At 28.3% G+C, this 16270-nt stretch overlaps 1 protein-coding gene across 1 annotated transcript in view; it reads left to right on the top strand.

Annotated features, from left to right (window-relative positions):
* The first annotated feature begins 2659 nt into the window (after positions 1 to 2659).
* LOC129918837 (protein embryonic gonad) overlaps positions 2660 to 16270 on the top strand; it is a 70510-nt gene continuing 56899 nt past the window's right edge. The window contains exon 1 of the mRNA XM_055999581.1: positions 2660 to 2712. The gene's annotated coding sequence lies outside the window, so the exon portion shown is untranslated. The remainder of the gene's footprint in view (positions 2713 to 16270) is intronic.

Consider the following 16270-nt stretch of genomic DNA (forward strand, 5'->3'; position numbering starts at 1 on the left):
AGATACCGATGCACATTGGTTTTAAAGTTCTGAACATTAAAATGGGAGGGAAAAACTGAGGCGGGTAATGCATTCCACATTCTAGTAGTGCGACTAAAGAAAGAATCTCTGTATTTGACGGTACGTCCGAAGTTGGGCTCAAGTGTAAACTGATGGGCATTCCTTGAAGTACGAGTATTACGGTTGAATTGTTTAAGGGGAGGAATGCAGCTAGCTATTTCATTAGAACATTTTTTAAAAAAGTACCTATAAAATAAGGACAGGCATGATACATTCCGGCGGTGCTCAAGAGGTGGTATTGTATCAGTAATGGACCTATCACCTATCATTTTAAAAGCTCTATTTTGAATTCTATCCAAATAACTCAAGTGGGTCTTAGGAGCACCTGCCCAGATATGGGAATTATACTCGAGCTTTGGACGAATATATGCTTTATAAATTATAGCCAGATCAGAAGGGGTGAAATATTTCTTACATCTTCGGAGGAAATTGATTGAAATAATGATTATTTTTTTTTTTTAATTATATTCAAAAATATTACATCAAATCAATATAAAAATCAAAAAAACCCATAATCATTTTACAGTTGATTTACATATAAATCAACTTATAAATTACAAATATATTATTCTGTCATGAAGATATCACAATATTTTTGCTAATCCAGGTTTTCACCTCAGCTCTTTTGTTTCATATGATAATTTGATCATATTAATTCCAAATCCACTACTCATATTGGAATTTCTGTCACAAAACAAGTTCTTTAAACTATAATTTACTACGTTATGATTTTATTATGTTGTAAATGCCAATTCAAATGGCTTCAAATAAATATAAATCAAAAATTAAATTGAATCAAGTTTTTATCGAAATCAAACCAATATAAACCACCCACATGCAAAATCCACAGTGTTAATCGTTCTGAATATCCAAATACAACTCGTGTTGATTGAATATTATGTAAAGTAAAAATGTGTGTTCTCCAAAATAAAATATAAAAATAATTTTATTACTTCATCCATATTCCACATATATAATAAATTCGTACTTACACCAAAAAAAATTTAAGTGCATGTCCCAATTTTCATTCGATTCAATCGATAAGACAACCCAACCAAACCACCGCCAACTCAGTGCAAATGAACGTATATATTTAATCTGCATCGTAAAAATAAAAAATAATTAAATTAAATGAAAATAATAAAAAAAAAAACAACCTTCATCCACACCAAAATCAAAGATCATCTTTTTTTTAACATCTCAACCATATCAGACAGAGCGACGGAACTCACCGCCCGCCGCCGTCGACCATTTAAGCAGAAGCGCCGGTAATCATGTCTCTGCTGACTGCGACTTACCGATATCTCAGCCACTTCTACATTATTGACTGGACCGCGCTCAACAGAAGCAACAACATTCGACAAAAACATCTCCCAACAACAGATCATACCAAAAAACTAACACACAACACAACACAACGCTCTCGCTCACCTGGGCATCTGAGCACTGCATCCATCAGACAACAGCACCAACAGCATCATGATCATACAAAAGATACAACCCTGCTGATGTAGATGCTGCTGCTGTTGTTGCTGCCTCTGTTGCTGTTGCTGGCTGTGTGTTGTTACCTCTCAGATACACCGCGCAATCTGTATCTAAAAGCCATTTCGCTGGCTTTGCGGGGACTTTACTCGTATCTGTATCTGAAACATTTTATTTGCTATGAAATGTTTTGTTATTTTTTTTTTTACACGGTGCGCGCCAGCGCGAGATGATCAATTTTTACCTTAGGATGGGTTCTTCAGTCGTCGATTGACTCTTCACTGTTAAACATCGGTGGTAACCATAGATACATGTTTCTTTTACTTTTTGTTTTGATTCTCTGCGCTCTAACTGTATATGGCGTATTATCGGTTTGATTATTTTTTTTTTCATATAAATTTGATATTTATGCGGAAATTATGATGAGCGGGATGATCGGAGGATGCGACGAAAGGATCTATTAAATAATATCAACTTTAAACCAAAAAAAAAAAAAATTAATAAATAAATATCGTTTGAAATTATACGGCTTATTGGCTTATAGTGAATTGGCGGTGTGGTGGTTCCGTAACGAGTTGTAGCTTGACAAAGGTCAGTAGCATATTCATGGCTGTTTTTAAAGTGCAGCCAGTGCAACAGCGGCAGCATCTGACACATGTTGACTTGAGATGAGATCGGGATTAAAAAGAGATTTGATCTTGTGTTATAGCATAACAACAAAACAACAACAAAAAATATAAATAAATAAAAAAAAAGAGGTGCAGCTTTTTTTTATATTTCTTATCACGGGGGTAATAAAGTTTGTGGCAACAACAACGATAGAATAAAAAAAAAATAATAAAAGTGAATGGTTCTAAATGATCTGGCATTGATGGTGCCGCATCGAAACATTAGTTTTTGTGGTCGGTCGCTACTCGGAGAACAAATTTGTGTGTGTTTTTGTATACCTACAAAAAAAAAAACCAACGACCTTAAATAATTATTTAAATTAATCATATTTTTCGTGAAATAGCTACTTGACTCGAGATTATGTTCAGAAGTGGTTTATGGTTATTTGTTTTGTTGTGATTGATACTTTTATCAATATTTAAATATCATAAAATTAAAAAAAAAAGAAGAGGAAAAAACTGAACTCTCCATCGTCAAGTTGACATTTAATCTGAAAATAAGGTAAGTTTTTTCTTGCTAAGCCAACTAACCGACGGTTAAATTTGTGTATCTTTGTGTTAGTTTTTGCACACCTTAAGTTATCACAGAGATCACATTTGATCATTATCATAATCCTATTAACACATTATTGATATATTCTTTTCATATTGAAGTTTTGCTAATAATAATAATTTGCCAAAGAAATGGCAAACATAATAATTTGTGGGATTAAAAAAGTTGATTTTCATAATAATTTGAAAGATATGGAATTATTATTTATATTTTATTTAAAAAAGTATGGATTTTGCTTGCAATTTATGAGGGATTAGATATGCTATCTGATATCTTTCAAGATTTCCTATGAAATATCACAAAAATGAATAAGCTCTTGTGCTTATTTTACCGGCTTTAATATTAGATTAGGATTTAATTTAGTTTGACCTTTTGAGAAAAAACTAAGAGAATTTAAAATTTATTCAGCACTTTCTTGCTGTTTTAAAATACAATTAAGCTAACAAGGTTTCAACTTATAATTGCATCACATTCAGACAGATTGGAACTATATATTTCCATAGTACCTATTTAGAGAAATTAAAAATGACTGTTCAGATGGAATTTTAAATAATCTCGAAAACTCCTCAATTTAACTACTTGCGGACTTGCGGACATGACAGTTTTTTAGATTTTTGACATAAAATATACCTAGAATATCCAAACAAAGATAGAAACAAAAAAAATAGCCTATTAGCACTAATTCAAAGATTGTACTAGGATGTTTTTAGTGCATATGGCATATCCCAAAATTTCCCTTTTTTTTTAAATACCAATTTTTCATAGATATGAATGTTTTTTTCATTGTATTTTTTTGATTCCTAATAATAATGGATATGAAAACCTTCATGCAAAATTTGGTTCCTCTACCATGACTTTTAAGGGTTTTTCGGTAGTAAGTTTGCAACTGTTATTATAATATGGCTTGACAGATGAAAAACTGGTATAACTTTTTTCAGACACGTCAGATTGTCTTGATTTTTTTGGAATCAGCATTAAAAAATACCTTAAAATTATGTATCATATGTGTATATAATACCATAGCCTTTTTTTGCTAATTTTGAAAATCTCCATTTCGCGATTTGACCTTGAAATCGCAACAAGCGGACATGAGATTTGTCTAGACTTTTGAGATATGTTATAGAATGGCAAAAGGAAGATATTGAGCAAAAAAAAATTCTATTAACATTCATTCCGAGATTTACCCCTTTTTTCACCTTATTTGACTGTATTAATACAAAATCTGAATGTTTGTATTTTGTATCAATATTTTGTTACAATATATAAAAAAATGTGGAGAAAAAATGATAAAATAGTCATAATTATAACATGTAGTTATCGTTATTATTTGACCTGGGAATTTAACAAATCATGTTGCACTTTTTTATTTTTATATATTTCAGAACTTAAAAATGAAAAAGGTTTTGTGCAATAGCATACTAATGGGATATGCAAAAAAAGAGTCCGCCAGATGACATGGAAAAAACATACAAAATTTCGAAAAGGTGGTTTGATAAACCAACCACCAAGACTGAAAGAATTATAGCCCAATTGAATCAATGTTAAAAAAAAAAAAAAAGTTAAGTTTTCATAAGACCGAATATCCAAACAAAAAAAAATTCACACTAACTAAGTATGTACCTACACTTTACGACACTTGTCCGAAAACTTTGGATATTAATAACTGTGGCAATAATTATCACAACTACCCTACAAGATTCAAGACAATTACTGTCTTCCTGTCTTCCTCTACAGAATTGACAATTGTATTATGATAAGAGGGGAAATTACTATTGGAAGCAACACTAGTCGATTCATATCATAACATTGATAAGTCTTCCCGACAAACAATTTTGGTTCTATAAAGCTTTACAGATGCAATTGTTGCTTCTGTAAAGCATTATAGAAGCAAAATTGTTAGTAGGGTTAGTTCTTAAAGGAAATGCAAAAAACTTAAAAATTTCTTAAAATTTAATATAAACGAATTAAAAATAAAATGCACGACTGGGGTCGCACGTACTTGCTCTTATACTAAAGTAACTCTTATGTTAAAGCTTTTTATTCCAGAAAATTAGGAAAATTTTATTATTTGATATTTTCAAGAAATTTCATAAGAAGTGTAAAAAAATAAAATCTGTTTTTATAATTAATTAAACACCGTTTTAAATGATGTTTTTCAAAAAACCAAGTATGCCATTTTATTACTTGTATAAAAAGGTATTTTTAGAAAAAAAATTTCGAAAAACGTTAGAGCCGTTTTTTAAAAAAATAATTTTTTATATATAAAAAATTTCTAACATTTTTCAAAAAAAAAGTTGGTATGCTATTTTTAAGAAATAATTGATTTACGCATAAAAACGAAATTCCAAAATTTTTCACTAACTCGTTTTCAAAAAATTGATTTTTCAAAAAAAATTTTTGAAACATTTTTTAAAAATCCAAAAATTATTTTTTTGAAAATTTTCTAAAATTTTAATATTACTTTTACTTAAACGCTTTTGTATAAAAATTTTCGTTGAAATCGGGTTAATCTTGTACGAGATATTCAAAAACCAAAAAAACCGTTCTATGGCAGGTACCGTTAATAACGGTACAAAAAATATTTTTTTTATTTCAAAAGTTGGCTCTTATGGTAAATACTAAACACAAAAATTTTAATCAAAATCGTTAGAGCCGTTTTTGAGTTATTTGGTTTGAATTGAGAAATTTGTATGGGAGGTACACTTTCTAAGAGAGATAAAAAAAAAAACAAAAAAAACCAACTTTCAGAATTCCATAAAAATCATCTGTACCAAATTTGAAGAAAATCCGTCCACCCGTTTAGGCTGTGGAAATGTGTACAGATGGACGTACAGACGCACAGACGCACGGACGGAATTGCGAGACCCACTTTTTTGGAATTCTCCATCATCGTAATGTTGGTTTTGATTAAAACCTCAAATTTTTTTTTTCGACACGAAACCAATACTTGCCCTATTGAGCAAGTAAAAAGGAGATTAAGTTACTATTTATAAAAATTGATTATTGTTATTTTCGTTGAAGTTAACACTTTTATATCTTTTTTTTTTAGGAACAGGAAATAATATCATAAAATATTTTAAAAGAAGCGTTTAAGTAACCGTAAATTTAAAATAGGAAACATTTTAGAAATACATGTATATACAGCACGAACTCAGTAAAATCAACCTCGGTTAAAGAAACACCCAAAATTTTACCATAAGTGATTCAGTAATTGCAGCTTTTAAAAAAACTGTGACTCGATACCTGCGAGTATCCTAAGTTGGAAAAAGCTTTGTATAATTGGTTCCAGGGGCAACGCAGGCAAAAAGCCCCCATTTTCACAATCAAATGCATGCGTTTTTCACAAAGATTTAAATGCCAGCAATGGCGGGTTTTCAAATTTCAAAAAACAAAATGAAATCCAAATTAAAATTCAAGAGCTCGACTTACCAGATCAAATTTACCTACAATGCGGACGAGTCTGGCCTATTTTTTTGTTTTTTTGCCAAACAGAATGTTTGTGGGTCTTACTTACTTTTCACTAATGCGTCTAATTCTAATTCAAGCCATATTTTCTTGTGACTCGGTTAAAGAATTAAAGCAACAACGAGCAACTGCTGGAATTTCAAATGGTTGCTTTTACCGAGGGCGTATATACAGTAGAATTTTAACAAAAATTGAAAAAAAAAAAACAATTTTTTTGAAAACAGTTTAATAAATTTTCTTGGAACTTTGTTTTTCAGTATTGATTAATATTTCCTAAAAATGGCACACGAATTTTTTTGAAAAAATGGTAGAATTTTGTATGGAATTTTTTCAAGACTTAAATTAATATTACCTACTGTAAGATTAAACATTTTCAATCACCTACATTTTTTTTTGTTTAAATGCAATGTATGACAATGTTAATACTGTTTGGCGCCAAAGTTTATACCATATAATTTTTATGAGCGAAAAACTTTAACTGTTCACTTTTCTTATGACAGCATTTTCATAAATTAGTGAATTTTCCCATAGGGTGATGATATTTACGGCATAATATGCATACATTTTTTTTAATAGAAATAAGACCATTGGTTCTTCTTGGAAGTATCCAATATACAATATGCATTATTGTGCTATAAATATGTCCTGAACTTAATGTGAGTGAAAATGAAAGGTAGAAAATTATTTGCCTATAATTTTCAGCTCTACAAAAAATGAGTACTTTTTTGCAATGTATTTTTTAGAATAAGTTTTATTTTCTTTTTTCTTTTCTGTCGTGTAATCGGTTTTGATGGGTTTATATCAAGTTTTTATGTTTTTTTTTTTTGTTCCTTAAATTTGAAAAATAAGTTAGATACTTTTTCATTTCAACTTTCAAAAGTACCACAATTTTAGTTTTCATCTCTGTAAATCTAATTTTATCTGTGGTTTGATCTGATTAAAATTGTGGATTTAATTTTTTGGATAACAGGTTTAATCTCTGCAAAGTATTAATATCACAAAGGTAATACCATTCCACATTGAATCAATGATCTGGCAAAAAAGAAACATCAATCACAACTCATCATCATTTTATTTAGTGCATTCGCACGTTTATCACTTAATCATGTTAATTTCATCAATTCCCTTCCATTCAGTGACTTTAAAATACAAAAAAAAAATATGTCCTTTAAGTCTCCAAAAATATACAAATTGCACGTTTGCATATTATTTATTTAAAATTTAAGAACCCTTGAAATAGTTTCAATTCAATTCATTGTCAAACACTTAATTCGAGCGTGTCCTTGTAAAATGTATGAGCATTCTTCAAAAAAAAAAAAAAATAATATTAAAAAAACGGTGTTGAGATCATTAATTTAAATGTCACAATCCAACAAGAAGGCTCTACAAGATCCTTTCGATTATAGAGGTACCTTTATAGAAAGCAAAAAAAAAGGGTAAAATCCAGTTCATCATCAGATGTCTGTTGCTGCGCGCATTGTTGCTTTGAGGTAAATTGTGTGTGCGACATCCTTAAGTCGATTATAATAAACTTCTTGTTGACATTTATTATTTTTTTTAAACACATTGCGTCAGGATTCGAATTCCAAGTTTTTTTTTTGTTCAAAACAAAGTGTTGTATGAATTTTGTATTGTTTTTGTATCCATTCATATTCTGTCCATCTGGTTTATGTGTGTTTCTATTGTTTGCTCAGGGACTTTATCAAATTAGCATAATTTTATTCAGATCAATCGATTATATTGATTTCGGTTGACTTTGACTCAATACGATCATAGATTACCAAAAAATATTTTTAGGTCATATGCAAAACACATAATTTAGTCAGGTCATTGATAAACTGTCCTATAGTCAACATCATACAAAAAAAAAAAAAAAAAATAGGTGTGTTCCAGTGAAATTGACACACACTGAAATATAATGGCAATAATCACGCAAGGTATTATAATAAATAAGTGGGCGTGTGAATAATTTGGTATAGGCCTAAAAATACCGTGTCTTTCTGATAAAAAATCTTTTTGCCTTTTTTTGTCTACCACAAAAAAAAAAAAAAAAAAATAGATACCAAATTCTTTTATTTGTTGTTTGACTAATTTAAACTCATTTATTAACTTGTTAATGATTAAACGATCAACATTTTATGGTTTGAAATTTATATATTTTTTTTTGGTTTTTATAATAATATTTGTAACAAAATAAATGCTGGAAGGCTAAATTTGAATTTTAGTCAATAATTTTTTTTATGGAAGTTCATTGTGCCTATAACAAAAAGCTTTACATAATAATTTTAGTTTCATGAATTTTTAAAAGATTGATTTTTAAAATTGAAATTGGGACTAAAGCTTAGATCATTTATCCATAAGAAATGCCTTAAATTTGAGATTGAATATACCAGGTTAAAAGACACTTTTGTCTATATTATCGTTGAGATAATTATGAAATTAATTTATAATTTCTTAAAAATGGGTTTCAATTTTTTTATTGTCAGAATTATTGAAACGTTTGCATTTGTAAAAAAAACAACTACAAAATCAACACCTTATTAATAATATCAATTATGGAAAAAAAATCTAAAAAATGGTTCTTTAATTTTGAAACAAAAAATCTTAGTCTTAGTTTTTTTTTTTTTAAGTCATTATTAACGGTACTTCTTTAAACATAATTTCTATTCCTAATTTCTCCCAAAATAGTTGTTCAATTAAACAAAAAATGCACGAAAACGATTTTTTAGAATTTTTTAAAAATTGAAAAATCGTTAGCAAAGCCAATTAATTTTTTATTGTTCCTATACAAATGTTCCATCATTAAAAAAATAAAATGCACGACCGGGGTCGCGCGTACTTGCTCTTATGCTTAAAGTAACTCTAATGTTAAAGCTTTTTATTCAAGAAAATTAGGAAAAAATTGATATTTTCAAAAAATTTCATAGGTAGTTTAAAAAAATAAAATCTGTTTTTATAATTAATTAAACACCGTTTTAAATGATGTTTAAAAAAAAAAACAAGTATGTCATTTTATTACTTGTATAATAAGGTATTTTTAGAAAAAAATTTTTGAAAATCTTAGAAGCAGTTTTTTTAAAAAATAATTTTTTATATATACAAAATTTCTAACATTTTTCAACAAAATAGTTGGTATGCCATTTTGAAGAAATAATTAATTTACACATAAAAACTAAATTTCAAAATTTTTCATTAATCCGTTTTCAAAAAATTGATTTTCAAAAAAAAATTTTGAAATATTTTTTAAAAATACAAAAATGCGTTTTTTGAAAATTTTCTAAAATTTTAATATTACCTTTACTTAAACACTTTTGTATACATTTTTTTTTATTAAAATCTGGTTAATGTTGTACGAGATATTCAAAAACGAAAAAAACCGTTCTTTGACAATTACCGTTAAAAAATATTTTTTTTATTTGAAAAGTTGGCTCTTATGTGTAATACTACAAACAAAAATTTTAATCAAAATCGTTAGAGCTGTTTTTGAAAAAAATTAACTTTTGTATTTCCGTTATATGGCAGGTACCGTTAGTTTTGGTCATAGAAAAAATTTCAATTTCCCCTCTAGGGAATTACCAAAAACTGTTAACTACCAAGTTTGAACAAAATCACTTCACTTGTTTAGGCTGCAGCTCCAGATAGAGACAGACACACAGACAGACAGACAGACAGAATCGCCAGACCCACTTTTTTGGCATTCTCCATCATCGTAATGTCATGTAAAATTGTTATCTCGAGTTCGATTTTTTTTACGAATCCTAAACTTGCCCTATAGTACCTACCTATATCGCAAGTAAAAAAGTAGGTATCCCATTTTTAAGGCCATATGTATGTACTGAATAATAAAAACGAAATTTCGATAAAATTCTTCAACCCGTTTTCTTATTTTTGAAAAACATATTTCGAAATATTATTTAAAAACCAAAAAAATAAGTTTTAAAAAAATAAATTATTTTTGAATTTTAAATAGAATTTTCATTGTCTTTTTTTTATCAAACAAAATCAGACAGTGCATTGAGTTTTTTTATAACTAACATTTTAAGTGTTGACTAAAAATTTCAAAAAAAATATTGCACTTACCAACTTCATCTTTGCAAAATTTTTTTTATGTGTTTAAAAAATTGTTCAAAAGGAAAGTACCTAAAGTAAATTTTGCGAAATGTAAATTTGGGAAATTCGTGAAATTTTTTATTCTGAAAAGTCCTTGCTAAAGAAAGAACTAATAAATCAACCAAATCTTGCCACTTGTTAAAACTTCAAATCTTTTAAAGAAGATAACTTTTTCAATCGCCTTAAGCATTTTTCTATTAATTTCATAGATTCATATTAATAATAAATTTATGTTATTGTTTTTGTTTACCTTTAAGCATAACAAACCACAAATCTTTTTGTTTTTAATTTTAACATGAGATCATCATGCCAAAATATCAAACAAACCTAAGATGTATATTTTTAATTTGAACTAATTTCATTCGATTCACGAGCTTCAAAAACACGCATTTAAAAAAATTTCCTAATTGACTCTTTTATGCAAATTAAAAAAAAATATTCATACAAAAATTATAATGTCACATTAAAAAACGCCCACAGTAGTATCAAGTTGGCGCTTTACCTCGAGATGATCGAGATATCTACTATTTTTATGTATGTCCGCGGTTCGTGTGTCTGATCTAATTTCCAAATATGTAAGTTTTTTATTGAATAATTTTAAAGCATTATAATGTGATTCAAAAAAAAAAAAAAAAAACAACGAAAAAATGGTGATATTATTGTGTTTTTCCAATTTTTAGCCTATTATAGGTGATATTTTTATATGATGTCATTCGGTGTGATTAATTGAGAAGTTAATTTATTAAAATCACTATTTTCTTTTAGATTATATTTAACTGACAGTTGAAGATGCTATAATATAACACAAAATTGGAATTGAATTTATAATTATTGTGTTATGTTAATTTAATTCAAGTCTAGAGTTGATAATTTTTTGTATTTATAAATACAAAGTGAAATTAGTGTGGTTGATTGTAGTTTTATCTTCATCACATGCATATGCATCTAAAAGTTTTCTTAGAGATTTGTTATTGTATTAGATTTGTTTTCCATTTTTAATTATCAGGTAAAAAAAAGGTCAGGCTTATGTAGATGAAACTGCAGGGAGCAGACACAAAGCCGGATCTTTATTTATAGCTAATTTAGATCAATCATTTATTATCCTTGTTTATTAGATTTAATGTGGTAATAAGGCTTTTATACATTATTGACTTGGAAGCTTTTTCTAGTAATCGACTATTAGAAAATGATATACGAGAGTAGCTGTTTTTGCTCTAAAATATTGTTGAATGTGTGTTTTATGCGTAACTTAATAGAAAGATAAAGATAAGATTATCTTTGGTTACGAAAATGTTAGTTTATGAATATGAAAAAATATGACAAATGTATAGGTACTTCAAGAGAGGAAAGACCGTAAAACAATGATAACACTGGTTAACAAAATTAAACTTTTTTTTTGTTGCCGAAACAAAAATATACTTTTCTGAAGGTTTTCGGTGTGCTAAACTCGAATCTGAAGTCAAAAAAAATTAATCAGCTCCCGTTTTTGAAATATTACCGTTAGAAAATGCAGTACTTCGGACCTTATTCTTTTATATAAGGAAAATTTTCTGAGCATATTTAGTAACGCTTATATAAGGAATATTTACCACCTTCTTAAGTCTGTTTAAATCTTTCCGATATCTTTTTTACTGCCCGAGATATCCTAAGTTGTTTGGTATTTTTATAAATTTTATAACGTCATTATCTTCTTTATGATATATGAAGCCAAACCCACTTACTTCAGTTTGAGATACCTCGGGCAATATAAAAGATATTGAAAAGATTGAAACAGGTGTCGAAAGATGGAAAACAGTTCTTATAGAAACCGTTACTAAATATGCTCAAACTATTTTCTTTATACATAAGAAGAAGGTCCGAAGAATTCAAAAAAACGTATTTTTGCATTTTCTAACAGTAATATCTCAAAAACGGAGCTGATTAGTTGTTTCTGACTTCGGATTCGAGATTCGAGCACACCAAAAACCTTCAGAAAAGTCTATTTTTGTTTCGACAACAAAACCCTTGTAATATTAGATTATTTATAAAACATTCCTGCTTTTAATTCAAACGATGCCGATTTACACATTTTTTTCAAAATAAGAATCTGTAACAAAGAAAAAATTTACTGATTTTTTGTATACAGGTTGGTATTGCAGTAGTTTACAATCTATGAAAAAATATCCTGTCAGTAAATTTTCATTTCCTGTCAAATTTGCATTTATAATTTAAAAAAAAAACATTGCATACTTTTAGGATTAAGTTTGAAAAGTTGCTGCATTTAAATTCTTTCTAATTCTTAAAATTTGTCTAACTTTATAAAATATATGTAGAGGAAAATGATGATACATATTTTGAAATTTGTTAAAAATTTAAGAAAAAAATGCCCTTAAAAGTGATTAAATCATCTTAGACAAAAAAGAAAAAAGTTGAAGAACAAGATAATAAAACTAAAATTTTTAAAATCAGATGAAGTCTGGTAAGGAAAGTTGCTGCTTTATTTTTGTTTGAAATGAGCGTTTTTACACGACAATGGCAAAACCAAAGAAAGGGTTTTATCTTCATCTTTTCCACCATAAATTCTTAACTACTAACATAACTTCGACAAATATGGAATGGTTTTACTCCTGGTCTTACCAGAACATACAGGGTGTCCCAAAAGTAATAGTTCAAACAAAATATGCTGATAGGCCAACTTAAGGTCTTTCAGAATTTGGTAAGACTCTTAAATTGGCTTGTAGGCATATTTCGTTTGAGCTATTACTTTTGGACACCCTGTATGTTTGTATTTGGGTATTTGAATAATACGAAACAAGGTGTATTTAAAGGTGATATCTTTAAACTAATTACAAATTATAAAATTGGATTTATTTTTTTTTTTAATGCAGTCAATTTATTGATCTCAAACAATCCTTATTCGAAGCTCCATTAAAATACAATGAATGAAATACATTAAAATACAAAAAAAAATTAAAGTTTTTTTAACTTGACTCACAACAACCTTCCAATTTCTAATTTTAGATCTCAGAAATATTACCTAAATTTTTTCTTGTGCGGAAATAATTTGTATAATTTTTATGGATGATCAATTTCTATACATCTTTGTAAATATCTTTCTCGATCAAATGAGTGTTTAAATGTTTTTAAACGTACAGCTGCTGCCAAAATAGATATTAATTTTTATACCTTCAATTCATTCTTCTTAAAAAAAAAAAAATCATTTTTTTGTTAACAATTCTTTCTTCTAATGTAAAATTATTCAATTTAAACTTTTAATGGCGCTACCAAATTGAATATTATTTCTCTAACAGCACATAGTCTGAAAATGTGTATCTTTTTTTTTGTTCTTAGAAATCGTTCAATCAGCTTTAGTGTTTTTTTTCTTTTTCTCCTTCAATCTTTGTACCAAATAAGTATCAATTTGTATTGAGTTTGAGAAGCAAGCAGAGAACGAAATACATATTTAAGCTTTTTGATGATGATTGATTTTCTGGGAGAGCTCTTTGTGCTGTAGGTGGTCGTTAGATTGAATAATGAAACATCTTCTATCGAATTTAAAAAAAGAGTAGAAACAAAAAAAAAACGAACATGGCTAATTGATACAAACCAGAGCTACAAGAAAAAATTAAAAAAAAAAAAACAAGAACAAAAAAAAGAGGTAAAACGATTCACCCTAGTTTGGCCACTTTTTTAATGACTTAATACACCATGCAGACAAAAAGACATAGAAAAAAAGAAGATTCAAGGTAATCGGGCCAAGTCTTCAAATGGTTATACCTTAATGCTTATCTCCTTCGTCTTTGCTACTTCGTGGGATCATCATCAGAATAAAAAATTGAAAAGAAAAAACTAAAACACCAGCAACCTAAATGCAAAATATTATGAAAACATTAGAGTAAGCCACCAATATTCCTTCTCTTTCCCTCGAGAAACGCGAACTTCAATATTCTTCTTCTTTTTCATCTTCATCGTAATTTGTGGGTGCACTATTGTTCGTGACTTTCAAACCCATATACGGAGATGTAAGGCGATGTCTTTTGATCTTGCCACTGTCTTGAGGTTTTTTTTTTTTATTATTTAGTCTTCCCCCGCTTCTTCGCCTCACTTCAAAAAACATTAAAGGCCAAGTCAAGAGCAACCAGTGCATCCCATATAACCCAATACCAAACCACATCCATCGAAGAACGATGATGATACATAGAAGAAGAAGTTATACCTTTTTTTCCCAATCACCAACCAACCCACTCTTCAATTCCAGTCACCAACCAACTGAATCCACTGAACCAACAAAACTCCATCCATAGTCAAGCCATCATCAACCAAATAAGCGCAGCATCTAGGTACTCATAAAAATTTCTTCAAAAAACAATTGAAACAGAAGTCATGTTAATGCAAAATACAGGAGCAATAATAACAACCAATCGACATGAGAAGGACATGACAAAGCATTTTAAATTGATGCAGGATCCCGACGCGACGCGACGATCCAGTTCAGTTTGCAAATTGCTTTTAGCAGAAGAAAACGGATTCAGTTTATTTTTGATGTTCCAATGAGATCCGCAGTATAGCTATATTGTAGATAGGAAAAGGTAAAAGGTAGGTTCAGGTTCAGAGAGAGAGAGAGAGAGACTCAGGTGGATGCAAAAGGTCTGGGTAAATATTATATCCGATCAAGGCTAAGGCTAAAGCTAAGGCTTTATGGTGGTTTACTGAGAGAATTGTGCTGTATTTGTAATGATGTCACGAGAATTATGTCGACGGATGACTTCTGGTTGCTGCTGGCTTTGCTCGTGTCTGATTTCAAATTTTTGTAAGAAAATAATTTAACATTTTTGTTGTTGTTGTTGTTATTGTTGTTAGTGCTGGCTGTTGTTTATTTTCAATTAGTTATGCAAAGATTTCAATCTTTTGTTCAAGTTGTTTGAAGAACAAACAAAAACAAAAAAAAAAAGGTCAAATGATTTATTATTTTTTCTAGTTCAGGAATTTGTATGGTTTTCAAGATTTTTTGGGTGACGAATTTTTGTACATTGTATGTTGTTGAAGACTTGAATTATTAGTTAGTTGCCTGGTTTTATGAAAAATTGAGCCATGGAAAACTTTGAGTGACTTGACTTCTATATTTTATTAAAACAAAATATAAAATATAATAAACATTAGACATTTTTGAAGTTTTTTTTTTCAAATTGAAACTGAAGATAAGACTAAATACAGTAAAACTATAATATCACTTACTTTGGTAATGCAATGAAACTTCATATTTTATTTTCAAGTTTTTAGCTCAACTCTTTCGTTTTCATATAAAAAATTAAATTTTATGTACTTTTTCAGATTTTTTTTTATAGTTTAAGTTCATTTTTGATTTTTATCAATATTCACAGTTTTTTAATAATGAAATGAAAGAAATGCTTTCAGATTCTTAAAAAAATTTAAAATATAAAAATGTATAAATTAAAAATATTTTTATTTTTTTTTTTTAAGTCTAAAATTTTTTAAAAATGATTAATTTATTTAAAATCAATTTAAGACAGATAATTTTTTAAACTAGCCAATGCCAAAAACTTTTTGAGGGAATAAAGAAAAAACCTTGTAATCTTGTATTTTTTAATTTCTTTTTTTATTTCAAAACCAATTTGTAAATTTATGATCTAATCTTCTTTAAAGACCTTCAAATGGTTTTGATAATTTCAAAATAATCGTTTCAAATAATTAGCAATTTTGTGATCATTCTCTAGAACATTGCCTCAATATAAACATCTAAATTATCGGCATTTGATAGTCATGATCTATTAAATCTTTTATGAATTGATTTTGCAACATCATATTGATGATGTTGGTCTATTTGCAGATTGTTCAATTAAGTGATTAATAGATGCAAACTTGAATAGTTACAAATTTGCAATGATGTACTTTAAACAAATTGCTCTAAAATTTTATGATGTACATAAAAATC

Source organism: Episyrphus balteatus, chromosome 4, assembly GCF_945859705.1.
Source record: "Episyrphus balteatus chromosome 4, idEpiBalt1.1, whole genome shotgun sequence".
NCBI lineage: Eukaryota > Metazoa > Arthropoda > Insecta > Diptera > Syrphidae > Episyrphus > Episyrphus balteatus.